The sequence below is a fragment of the Diuraphis noxia genome, unplaced genomic scaffold (genome assembly GCF_037042655.1).
Source record: "Diuraphis noxia isolate RWA-SAM2 unplaced genomic scaffold, SU_Dnox_SAM2 contig0001, whole genome shotgun sequence".
Classification (NCBI taxonomy): Eukaryota; Metazoa; Arthropoda; class Insecta; order Hemiptera; family Aphididae; genus Diuraphis; species Diuraphis noxia.
This window is the reverse complement of record NW_028301711.1, coordinates 20,487,377-20,500,410: the sequence shown is the minus strand read 5'-3', so window position 1 is coordinate 20,500,410 and position 13,034 is coordinate 20,487,377.

The following is a 13,034-nucleotide window of genomic DNA, read 5'->3' as shown; positions in this document are numbered from 1 at the left end:
ACGATTTACCGCTATATGTTGCACGCCTGTACGGGCTGTACACCTAATGGCTAATGCCATTAGGGCTATATGTTATATTTTCCTCCAAAAACAATATACAGTTTTCCTCAAAAAAAAAAAATTTAAAAATTTTGACCATTTACTTCCAATTAATGATAAATAAAATAATAAAATTGTTAAATAAATAATTTATACATAACATAAAAAACAAAAATCGATTATAATATAATATTTTTTTTTTATAGCTTTAGAATATTTCAGCAACAAATGAATACCTGTTTAAACTGTTTAAGGAAAAGAAAAATTAACCATAATATGAATTATTATTTTACTTTTTTTAATTATTCGGAAGTGCAAAATGTGATTTTCTATCTTAATAAGCAATAATAACATTGAACGTAATGTTACAATACTGCAGGCTAAAATATATTGGAGAAAAGTAGACATAATTTAAATCGAAAATAATGCTAAGGAAAATGTAAACCAACTTTTTTTTGTGTGGAGGAAAACGATATTTTGTTTTTGGTGGAAAATGAAACCACCTATTATACGTGGTATCTGGTACCTACAGGCTACAGTCTACCTACTTGAATACTTAAGTAGGTAGTTGAATAAAACACGTCCCGAAGTGCAGGCTTCGATAGTTTTGGCGAGAAATATATATAGTGTAGGAATAAGTGGTTCGATTTAATTCAATTTCTCGACCAAGTCCCTGATCGTCACTTTCAATACTTAAGAAACTCGTAAACATTAAGTAGATATACCTATATAGTATATATATACATATTATACTAGGTCATTTACCCAGGGTCAGATTAGAAAAATCCGGCCGCCAAGTTGTTTGTATTTTATCGACCCACTTACAAACTTATATTAACTTGGTTCTAATCTAAACTAACCTAATATATTAAATAAGAACATACGAATTCTTATTTAATATGTTTATTTATTGTGTTTTCATTCTTTGTAATTTGTATCCCATATTTACTTGTATTTTAAATTTAACAATTTACATTTTATGTCTTATATACCTATATAGAAAGCTGTGTCTTTTCTTAATTAAATCTTAATTAAAAAAGTGTATCTTTTAATTTATTTTAATTTTAATTTATAAACATTACAATATGGCTTAAAGGAGTAAATATATTTTTTTATCTTTATGATGTAAACTGTATAGGTATATTCAAAGAAAATAATTATATTAAAAATAAAAACTACATAGGCCCATTATATTCTATATAGACTGAGCAAGTTCAAAATGTATTCCCTATTTTTTTAATTTTAAATATTTTAAGTCAGTAGCCTTATATGACTTCAAAGGCCAAAAACTTATCGCTAACCTCTATAGTTATACTCGTTTACTCATTTATATTATAAAATATGTATTTTTTTTAGATGATCAGAATACATTTTAATTACTTATATAATTTATGCAATGCATTTATACATATATATATATAATAATATATATATCAATACAATGCACCAATCATGTCTGATAAAAATTTATCAAACACGGCTTACAATAACACTGTTAATTATGAGGAGTAACGTAATTAGTGATGATTGGGTCTACCGTTGATCGTGTTTAAAGTTTGTAACTAGTAAGTATATTCATATTTGGTCATTAAACGGAATACTTTGAATATACGTGAGTTGATCATGGATTAAATCCGAAATATTCACTTATACACTGTTCTCATTTTTATTCTTTATTATAATACATTTATTATTATCATAAATAAATATAATTTATGACAAATTTATCTCAAGCATGAGATTGTAAACTGCGCCCAAGGTAGGTACAGGTAAACATAAAATCATGCGCCAAACTGCGCCCAAGTTTTTATCAAAAGTAAGACATAGAAAACTGCATGTAAAAAAACATATAAACTGCACCCGGGTAAACTTTTAAAATTGAATAGGTATATTGTAGGAAAATTATAATCTTTAATTCGTTACATTATCCATTTTATATAAACAGTTAATATAATTAAATTAAATTAAAAATTAAAAATATATATAATTTTAATAAATACAATATTAGGAAAAAAAAATTCATCAATTGAAGTTTGACAACTGTTATGAAAAAATTTCTAAGATATAATTGAAAAAGTACACAATCATAGTGAATTTAATAAATCAAAAGTTTTATATATTTTATTAACGGGACGCAGTTTAAATTGTACTTTTTTAACATGGATTTTGGAGATTGGAGTCATTTGGGTGCAGTTTACGTATGCCTCAAGTTTATCCAAAAACAATAAATATTATTAATTATTATAATTATTATGACATAATATTATAATTTTATAAATCATAATATTTTAATTAGAGATAACCAGTGTTTGAAAATGTCACAAAATTTTAAATCGTGAAACATTTCATGGAATAAAATTAAAATATTTCAGTATAATAATAATTTTTTTTTAGGTAAGTTTTTATTTTTACGTATAGTATAGTTATGTATAATTTTTTAGTCATAACTTACCTTCACAGTTATTTACTATTAGGTTAGTATTATACTATTATACACTAACTACCTACTCATTAGTGATGGTTTTCTTTGGTTAGGTTATTATTGATAGATAATTTTCATTAATATTTATTGTGAAATATTTCATACTTCAAACTCTAGGTACCACCAAGTATAGTTTGTAGGTAGCTACAAAATAAATGATAATTTTAGTGTATTGTAGGTAATCGCTATAAATAAAGTTATATGTGCTACAGTAAGTTGTACCTACATGTATCAGCTGCTGTAGCGTTGTTACAATAATTATCCCTAGCTGGTTAATAATTTAATATTGCCTATTATATGATTTATATTATATTAAATTTAATATAAATTTATTATCGTACTTATAACTAGTGATTAATATAATATAATATAAGTAATTATAAAACGCTGTTAATGAAATACAATAAAAATTTATAATTTTTTTACATTCGCGTACCCACTTAAATTAGGATGTAATAATATGCCTTATGCTGTAATATTTTAATCATACCTAATATAATATTGTTGAAATGTTTGACTAGCTTACAGATGCACCGGTCGTCATAAATACCTATCTCAATGTAGTGTGGCGCCTCTGCAGGTCGACACTGTCCGACGCTCATCACGCGTGTACAAAACGGATGTACAAAGGTATCGCAAGGGCGCCGCGTTTGAATGTCGGTGCGTACAAATTCCTAATATAATAAAATAAAGGACGAGTGTTACTCGCTTATAGCTCTATAATATTATGCGCAGTATTATATACCTTATGTGGACGCGGACCATCGGACTGGTTTTATAAAATAATAAAAAATTAATAGTAGGTAATAGTTGCAGGTATAATATAATATGTTAGTGGTAGGTATTGTATATATATATATATATATATAGGCATGCAGGCGATATAGCATGTTTTATCGGTCGTCTATCTGTTAACAGTTAACTATAGTAAGAACTAAGTTACTGCAATGGCGTTAATTATAGACTTAATTTGCATAATGATACAGAGGAATGTTCATCGTATATAAATCTCAATTCTTAAGAGAATATCAGCACAATATAGGTATTCTGTTTTTTCTTTCGGACCTTAGCTTGCATCATAGCTCAACTAGGGAAGGATTAGCCTCCCATCACTAAAAATTGCAATTGTCCCCCCTCAACAATATAATATATTATTATTATTATTATATTATTCAATTGGTTTCTAAAAAATTTTAACATTTAAAATTCAACTGGAATATTTATTTTATTTTTTTTGTAGAAAACGTTGGGAAAAAAATTATTAAATAATGGGAATTTTATAAGCTAAACCAATCTTTGAAAAAAAATTGATTTTAATTTTCTTGGTTTAACTTAAAAACTAATAGCCGTATTGAAATTTTTATAAAAAAATATTTTAAACATTTTTCATTTATTTTTATTTGTTATTCGACTATTTTTTTATGAGCATTTGATAAATTGATACATAGTGGTTTTTAACTATTAAATCTGATCATTTATACAAGTATATATTAGAATAGTAGGATGACGCACCGTTTCCGCTCAAAATAATTGTTTTTTGTTTATAATGCATTGAATTAAAATTTAACACATTCATTACAATTTACAATGATATATTATATACTCGACAACTTTACTGTTCAGCATTACGGTACCCACTTGTCCACCTGTTTTTGTATATATTTTTATTTTTTTAAGTAAATATAAATGGGGTCGTGAGTACAACACCATCACGGGTATTTCATGTTATATAGAGCGGCCTATTCTAGGGAAGGCTATAGGGAGCCTCTATAGTTGCGCCATTGACCTCGTTTAACACAGATACAACGAATTGAATTGAGTAATGAAAAATGTTTTTATGATTTTTAGTGATTTAAAAATTAAAGAGAATAATATTTTAATTTTATTCTAAGAAATAAGGTTACTGGAAATGAAAAATGATCTAATTGCGTGAATCTGTTTTGGCTTATTTTTATTGTGCGTGGACCATAGCTAGAGAAAGAACAGTGTGCTGACATTATCTTACTAACAATTCGCACCATTATCCACACAAAATTAATTTCTTGTATAATTATATAGGGTAAAAATTATTTAATATAAAATTATATTTTCACAATGCATTAATATAGGTCCTATTATAGTATAGGTTACTTATGTATTTATAATATAGACATTAAAAAAAAAAAAATTAATATTCTTATTTTAAATTATGACTACCTGTATAATATTATTAACTCTTTCAATGATATTTTAGATTACGTACACCAATCAACTGCACCGAAACTTATTAAGTAGGTATTTGGTCCAGTTGGATTATATATATATTCGATATTGGTTGAAATGTTATTTAATTGCTTAACTAACTTAGTTATTTTTAAAATTTTAACTAATTGTTACTTATAATATTTCAATAAAAATTTACAGTAAGTAAATTATATTATTTATTAATTCATCATAGTATAACATGTTATGTATACATCACTATTCACTACAGATTGTTTGAATACTGTCCTAGCTTCATGACTTACGAGTAGGATAAACCTATAACCAGTATAACCTATCATAGATAGATTTTCACTTGGTGGTGTAAAACGATATAATTTTGTACGAACTGATATCTAATACGTGGTGGTGCATTTAAGCTTCATTTATATTATAAATAAATAAATTTGTATTATAGAGCATAGTAATAAACTAATAATTTATTATTACTAGATGTTTTCCAAAATATATATATTATGTCGGTATATACGTCTGTATGTAATATAGGTACTTAATATATATATTTTAATTAATAGACAAAGGTGCGAGATAGGTATAGCCGGTATAGGCAGGAGCGGACTGGCAGGGCGGGTAAGTGGCCATACCCACCCAGGCCCTCTAGACATTTTATGTTTGGACCTTGAGCTATATTTGTTATGTTTAATAATTTTTCAATTCCATACAGTAATCGTTTCCACGAAAACGAAGACTACAATATTACAATAGGTACTATTTACAAAAATTAAGTAACTGGAACAGTCAGACTGCAGCCGCGAAGGCTATGAAAGTTATTTTAGATTCATTTTTGGAATATGTGTAATTTATTAATTTTTTAAAACAATAATAGTAATTAGTATTAAAAATAGTGTTTAAATTAAAAACAATACATTTATTTTATTTGTACCTGAAAAAGATTTAAGATTTTAATATTGAAGTTATACTTGTTGTTTTATTATGTGGAACTTGGTTATATAAAAAAAAATTTTTATTCATTTTATTTTTATAATAAAGTTTAAAAATTTTAATATTGAAGTAATTTGTTTTATTTTATTATGTTAAATTTAGTTGAGTATAAACCTCCAGAATTTTTTCATTTTTTTATAAGTTCCTTAAAAAGTGATTTTATTTAAGATAAACATTGTAACACGAGTCTCTTATCAGGTAGTTTTAAAACTTATACCCACCTGGGCCTTCAGGGCCTCAGTCCGCCCCTGGGTATAGGTACCAACTTATGACTGACTAATTACATAACAAAATATTGTGTGCCGTGATGAGCAGTAAGTTCGACTCTTATAATAATATTTTAATATATATAAATAAACGACTGCAATAATTAAAAAAAACTTAAATGAACACAGTGATATTATGACATATTATTACATACGTAATATTATACAAAATCAATAGGTGTTCAATGTTCATATATATACATGTACTGATGTACTATACTATATTGTCTATACTATACTATACTATCTGCTATACGCGTAGTTTATAGCCTAAATAGTAAATAGGTATGGGTATAACTTTCTGTGTATAGGAAATTTTTAACATAGTAATTAGTATTCTTATCAGAATACAATGGAGCGGATTTACGTTCTTTTTACGGAAGGGGGAGGAGTTTTTATGGCGGAGAGTGAGAGAAGGCTAAGAGATATTATACAATATACATTATTGTTTAAGTATATTATTATTCTTTATTATTAGCTATTGTCATAAGGTATGGTTAGGTGATAACATTTCGATAATCAAAAACTCGATCGAAAAAAACGCATTCGATATTTGAATGTTCGATTAGCTTTTGAGAATAGCATAAATCGAAAAACAACGGTCGAATCAGTTATTTCGATCGAAAGTTGACTATCGGAAAAACATTTTCGACAAACATTTTCAATAGCTTTGAGAACAGGCACTCAGGTACTTAATAAGTGGTCTTAACAGGTCGTATAACGAAAAAAATATATACTTATCAAATTATTCAATTATTATGTACCTATAATTGGTTAATAGATATTGTTTCCTGTTTACGTTTCTCTACGTTAGTAGTTTTGAACATATTTTGTCAAAAACTTGTTTCTTGTATTTCGCTTCGTTGATAAATTAAATTGTTATTCTCTTTATTTTCAATAGAAGATAACTTCTGTTGTATACTACCTAATATATACACTATAAACATAGTCACTAAATAGGTATTCATTTTTATGATATTTACATATTGTTATAATTTATCTATAAATTTCAATATTATGTCCTATAATCCTATTTAACAATGTGTGGCGAATTGTCCATGTACCAAGGTGTATAGAACCGCATATACCGGAATTCAAAATGTTTAGATGCACATAGTCCAGGTATATAGGTATCTATGGCTATTATACCTAATTATTAAGATTAGTTAAGATATTAATTAATTGTATTTACATAATCGTATTTTAGAATTTTATAGTTTACGACCTTTCCCCATATAAATTTATATAGTAATGCGATGTTCTAATACGTGTAATAATTCCTCTCATCAACAAGAAATAATTATTCTCGTTATTTTATCTATTATTCTATCCATACAGAAAGTTTCATTACCTATTTAATTTTTGTTATACTCATATTTTTATAATTATTGTCATTACCATCTCACTTAATTTAAATCGTACCTATCGCAAAATCAAAAATATATCTACAATCTATTATATTATATCAATCAATTTTTAGTTTATTAGCAAATTTTGGTCTCAATCACCATTAAAATATCCTAGTCACACTATGGACCAACCTATTTGTGTAAACTAAAGAAATATTTGTTTATAATAAAAAACATTATTATTGTCATCGCAATGTCAAAGTATTTCATAGTAAATATATAATAAACTACCTATTTGAATGCGTTTGTAGCTTGTAACTATTTTATGGTTTTGTTATTTTATATTTTTATTCTATTGTTCTCGTTAATCAGTAATTGGAAATTATCCAACATCGGCGGCGTAACGTCTCATATTATAATAATAGCATACTAGTTACTGGAATTAACATTGTGTATCAAAATAATAGATATTCAAATAGTATATTTTCTAATGTTTTTTATACTTTAACAATTTATAATCACTTAAAATAAAATGGTGGTTAGAGCTCCTCGACTTAATAAACACCTGATCAACTAAACAGAACATTTAATAAACTCTGAAAAATATTTCCATGTGCCATTTACACTCAGAAAAAAATAACATCCCTTCACTTCAACTTCATTATCAAGAAGTCGTGATACCCATATCTTCAACGACTCATGTAACATATTTAGGAATTTCGCTAGGCGAAGAATAACTTGGAGTCAACATTTGAAGGTCAAACGAAAAATTCTGAATAACAGCCTTCATCTGTTTCAATCTAATATACTCAAATCCAAACTATCAATTCACACAAAATCTACATTGTACAAGTTTCTAATGAGACTCATTCGGGCGTATGTTATGCAAATTTGGGGAATGGGGATGCGTTAAACCTTCTTATTAAGTCCATACTATTCAAGCTTTTCTGTCCATCACTCTTCAGTCAACAGGCATGGGCCACTGCCCCTTTTGTACGTAACAAATGAAACCTTACACAAAGATTCAAAATTTCAACAGTTAACCAACTAACCAAAATGAATTCAGTGGTGGATCCAGCCCGAGGGGGCAATTATTAGAAATAATTAAAAATTTGTTAAGATTATTTTTACTAAGTATTTGTTCCTAAATAAAACACCTGCACTTGCTGAGGGGGTGCCCCCACCACCCATGTATATGTAGGAGTATCTTTTGAATTATTATAATTTATAAGGAATGGTAAATGATGTTTATAATGATTAACGATAGTATCTGGAATCAATTGGCTAGCAAGTTGACTGATGTACTTCTATATAGTTATTAGATTAAGAAATAGTGACTCACAAATTAACTAATATATTGGAATGCCTAAAATATTATTTTAAATTTGTATAAAAAATTAAAAATAATATTATATATTGTGTATCTATATATAGTTCAGAGCAAAATTAAATTAAACACAAAACTAATCGATTAGTTAATAGTATTCTTAAAAAGATAAATAAAATAATTTTGTTACACCCAGTAGAATAGAGGTTTTTACTAGTTTGTATAAGTTACTTATCTAATCGACGGTATACATAAAAATCTATAAATATAAAGTGTCTAATACTTAATAGGTACATGTAAATAGAATGTTGATGAGAAAAAAATGATGATACATAACAAACATGTTACACCAAATGTTGAAACGATATAAAAGACAAAAATCTCATGACTTGTTTATTCATGTCCAAATATTTAATTAGTGTATGTAAATAAATGATAAAAAAGCTGGTTCATTAAGCACAGTAAACATATAGCACACCTAATAAAAGATTGTCAATATGATTATAAACAAAAATGATTAAAAATCATTGTTATCAGTATGTATTTAGAGCTCAACCTCATGATTTGTGTCATATACGACATAATGCCTATATAGTAATTGTACTTTTACATAGGTGCCTATCTATTTAATCAAGGCCTATCGACTCTATCAATTTTTTATTTGTTTTTCTTGAATTATATTATTAAAACATTTACGAAATTCCACAAATGAAACTATTAAAGTATTGACAATAGACTATATAAACATATTGTACATCCACTTAAATTATTTAAAATGTATGGCTTAATAAACAACAATCAATTTAACGGCGAAAATCCAAAATGGTGATGATTATTTTAAATTCAAACGTTCAAAAAAAAAAAAAGCGGGTAAGTCTTGGATGTCGCTCTGCTGTACAGTAGGTTACTGTAATGGATGGGATAAAATTTGAATGCAATGATAGGTATCATTGTATACGAAAAACGATTCTGAACGGAGATGATTTGTCAGTCTAGGATATATTATGTTTAAATATTGTCATATATTCTATTTTGAAACAAATATTTTATTTTTCAATTAAGACGCATTTTAAATATGGCATGGTTAATCAATTAGTGTAGTTATCATGTAGTTATCATAATTCATAATACCTTATATTATCATAGATATACGAATACCTGGTTTGAGGATAAATTGTTATCATTACGCGATTTCATAAAAATTTAAAACTCAAACGCTCAAAACATTTGTCCTATAATTACGCTTCAAATTTTCTCTATAGCTATTTGAAGCAAAACTTATGGAAAACTTGGTGTTAAATTTTATAACCTTAGATATAAATACAAACAATATTATGAATTTTGAACTACAAAATAATTTGCAAATATTCATGGTTTTGACGAATTTTTGTCAATATTTAAAATTCAAATGCTAATAAAAATTTAATTTAAATTTCCGGTGGACATTTTTTTGTGATAAAGATTGACAAATTTGTAAGGAATCTTGTATTAAATTTTCAAATCTTAGATTTAATAAGAAAATTTTTTATGAATTTCTATAGCTTATAATAATTTACGAATCTTCGTGATTTTTACGTATGTCGTCAAAATTAAAATTTGAATGCATGTAAAAAAAAATGTGGCTATATATTTCTTTTATTTTTCAACTGTTATTGCAAAACTATATTATGAGCCTTGTATTAAATTCTCAAATCTTAGAATTAAAAAGAAAAACTTTTATGAATTTCGATCTAAGATAATTTGAAAATTGCCGTAATTTTTACGTATTAAGTCAATATTTGAACTTCAAATGCTAATAAAAAAAAACCGTGCCTATGTATTTTTATAACTTTTTAATCACTATAAGAATAACTTAAGAGGAACTTTTTATTAAATTTTCAAGTTTTTTTGGTCTTCCAACATTTTTTTACCGACACTTCAAAAAAAAATTCTCAAAAAAATCGACAATTTCAGTTGTCTATAAATAACTCAAAAAAAGTCGAAAATTTTTGAAAATTAATCTGTATAATATAGATATTGCTAACATTAATATTTGGTGAAAATTTCAAGTATTTACAGTGATTAGTTTTTGAATTACAACCATATAAAAATATCAATTTGATCGAAAACTGGTTTTGCCTAAAAATTCCTGTTTTTCAGTCATTTTTTTGAAAACTGTTGGAAAATGTTAACTTTTGACCTCTATAATGCACCAAGGATATTCACTTTTACATCGGAAACCACCCCCAAAGTTTGAAATTGATGCATTATTTCGACTAGTTATGCTCTACACAGACACAAAAACAAACATAAAAAAAAAAAAAACACACATCATTGTAAAATCAATAAATTCATCACTTCGTTCAGAATCTAAAATTAAGTTTACTTTAAGGTAAATTTTTTTTTGTTAAGGTAGAAATCTTCTTTTAAAATTTCTAATATTAGGTATTTCATGAATTTCTAACTGAAAAATAATTAAACATTTTTTTTTAATATTATGATGAATTACTATAATACCTAACTAGATTCACTTTAAACGCTAATTGTCAAAAATCGGAGCATATTTATCACCACAAATTTTTATGCCAGACAGAAAAATGAATTAAAAACAATGTGGAAAGTGGGTAACTTTAAATCACTGTAATGGATGTGATAAATTTGAATTCAAGAACGATTTTATACAAAAACGACTCTGAGTGAAAACGGCTGTCAGTTTTATTATAATATTTAAAAGCAAATTGTATGATACTATTGTGATTAAAGTAAATTTATTTTACAATAAAATTATCATACACTGAATATAATTTAATAATACAGTACTCTAAAAGTCTTAAGTATCCATGAATAATATTTTTAAATTTAGACTAAATTTAAGCTTCAGATATCTGTAAAAATAAATGTCTATGCAATTTAAGATTTTTTGGTTACAGACGTTTCAGTATGAACTAATTATTAGAATCCTTATCATAATTTTTAAATTCTTAAAATTGAATATCTTATATTTTTTTAACAACAAAATAATTTGAAAAGTTTTTGATAAAATTAAATTTTCTAACTTAAAACATTTATAAAAAAGTCATGCATGTGGATCTGAAATATTTTTCAACTGCTACTGTAAAAACTTTTAAGAGACATTTATCCCCCCCCCCCCCAAAAAAAAAAAAATGAAGGAAATACACATTATTGAGTATACTCTACTCGGAATTTAAAATGAATAATGCTTATAACAATAAAATTATAAAAACATTACATAATTACATTTTCAAGTTTTTGACCCAAATAATAAAATTGTATTGACATTTTTAGAATACAAAACTAAAAAAATGGAAAATTTCAAATATGTTGGAATAAATTAAAAATATTTGAAATATTTTGAAAATTTTATCAAGTACAGAGAATGCCAACATTAACATTCAGTGAAAATTGCAGAGTTACACTATAATATCTAAAATAGATTTTCTCAAAAATCTGTAATTTTATTTACGAATTTCGCAAAACTATTCCCGTTTCTTTAATTTTAGATTCTGAGCGGAGCGATTTTTTTTTTTTCAATTGATTTTACCATGATGTGTGTTTTTTTTTTTTACTACGTAAAAATTATGGCAATGTTCAAATTCTCTTAGATAGAAATTCATACAATTTTTTTTTTTAATTCTAAGATTTGAAAATTTAATATAAGGCTCCTAACATATTTTTACAATAGCAGTTGCAAAATAAATGAAATACATAGTCACGATTTTTTTTTACAAGCATTCAAAGTTTGAATTTTGACAACATATGTAAAAATCACGAAAATCACGAAAATTCGCAAATTATTTCAAACTAGAAATTCATAAAAATTTTTCTTTTTAAATCTATGATTTGAAAATTATTAATTATCTATAATATATCCTAGACAGATAAACCGTCTTTTCTCAGAATCGTTTTTCGTATACAATGATTTAATATCATTGGATTCAAATTTAATTCCATCCATTACAGTAACCCACTAATTGTAACCTACTATACAGCAGAGCGACATCCACGACTTACCCGCCTTTTTTTTTTTTTTACCGATGCTTCTGAAAACTAATGGGAATTTTGACACATAATACACATCATTATAAAATCAAATATTCATAGATCCGCTTAAAATCTAAGATTTTAAATTTCAATGTCTCTAAAATTTAAATGATAAAAAACTTTAGAAAATAGCATTTGTTGAGATTTCATATACCTAGTGTAATTTTGAGTTTCACTAGAAAATTATTGGACTAGTATTGTCTAGTACCAAATAAATACACTTTCATACCAGAAAAGATAATGTTAAAGAAAATCGAACCAATTGTATTGGCCCAAAAGGTGGCGATAGGCTAAAAAAAATAAAGAAAAAACAGACGGTTGTAATT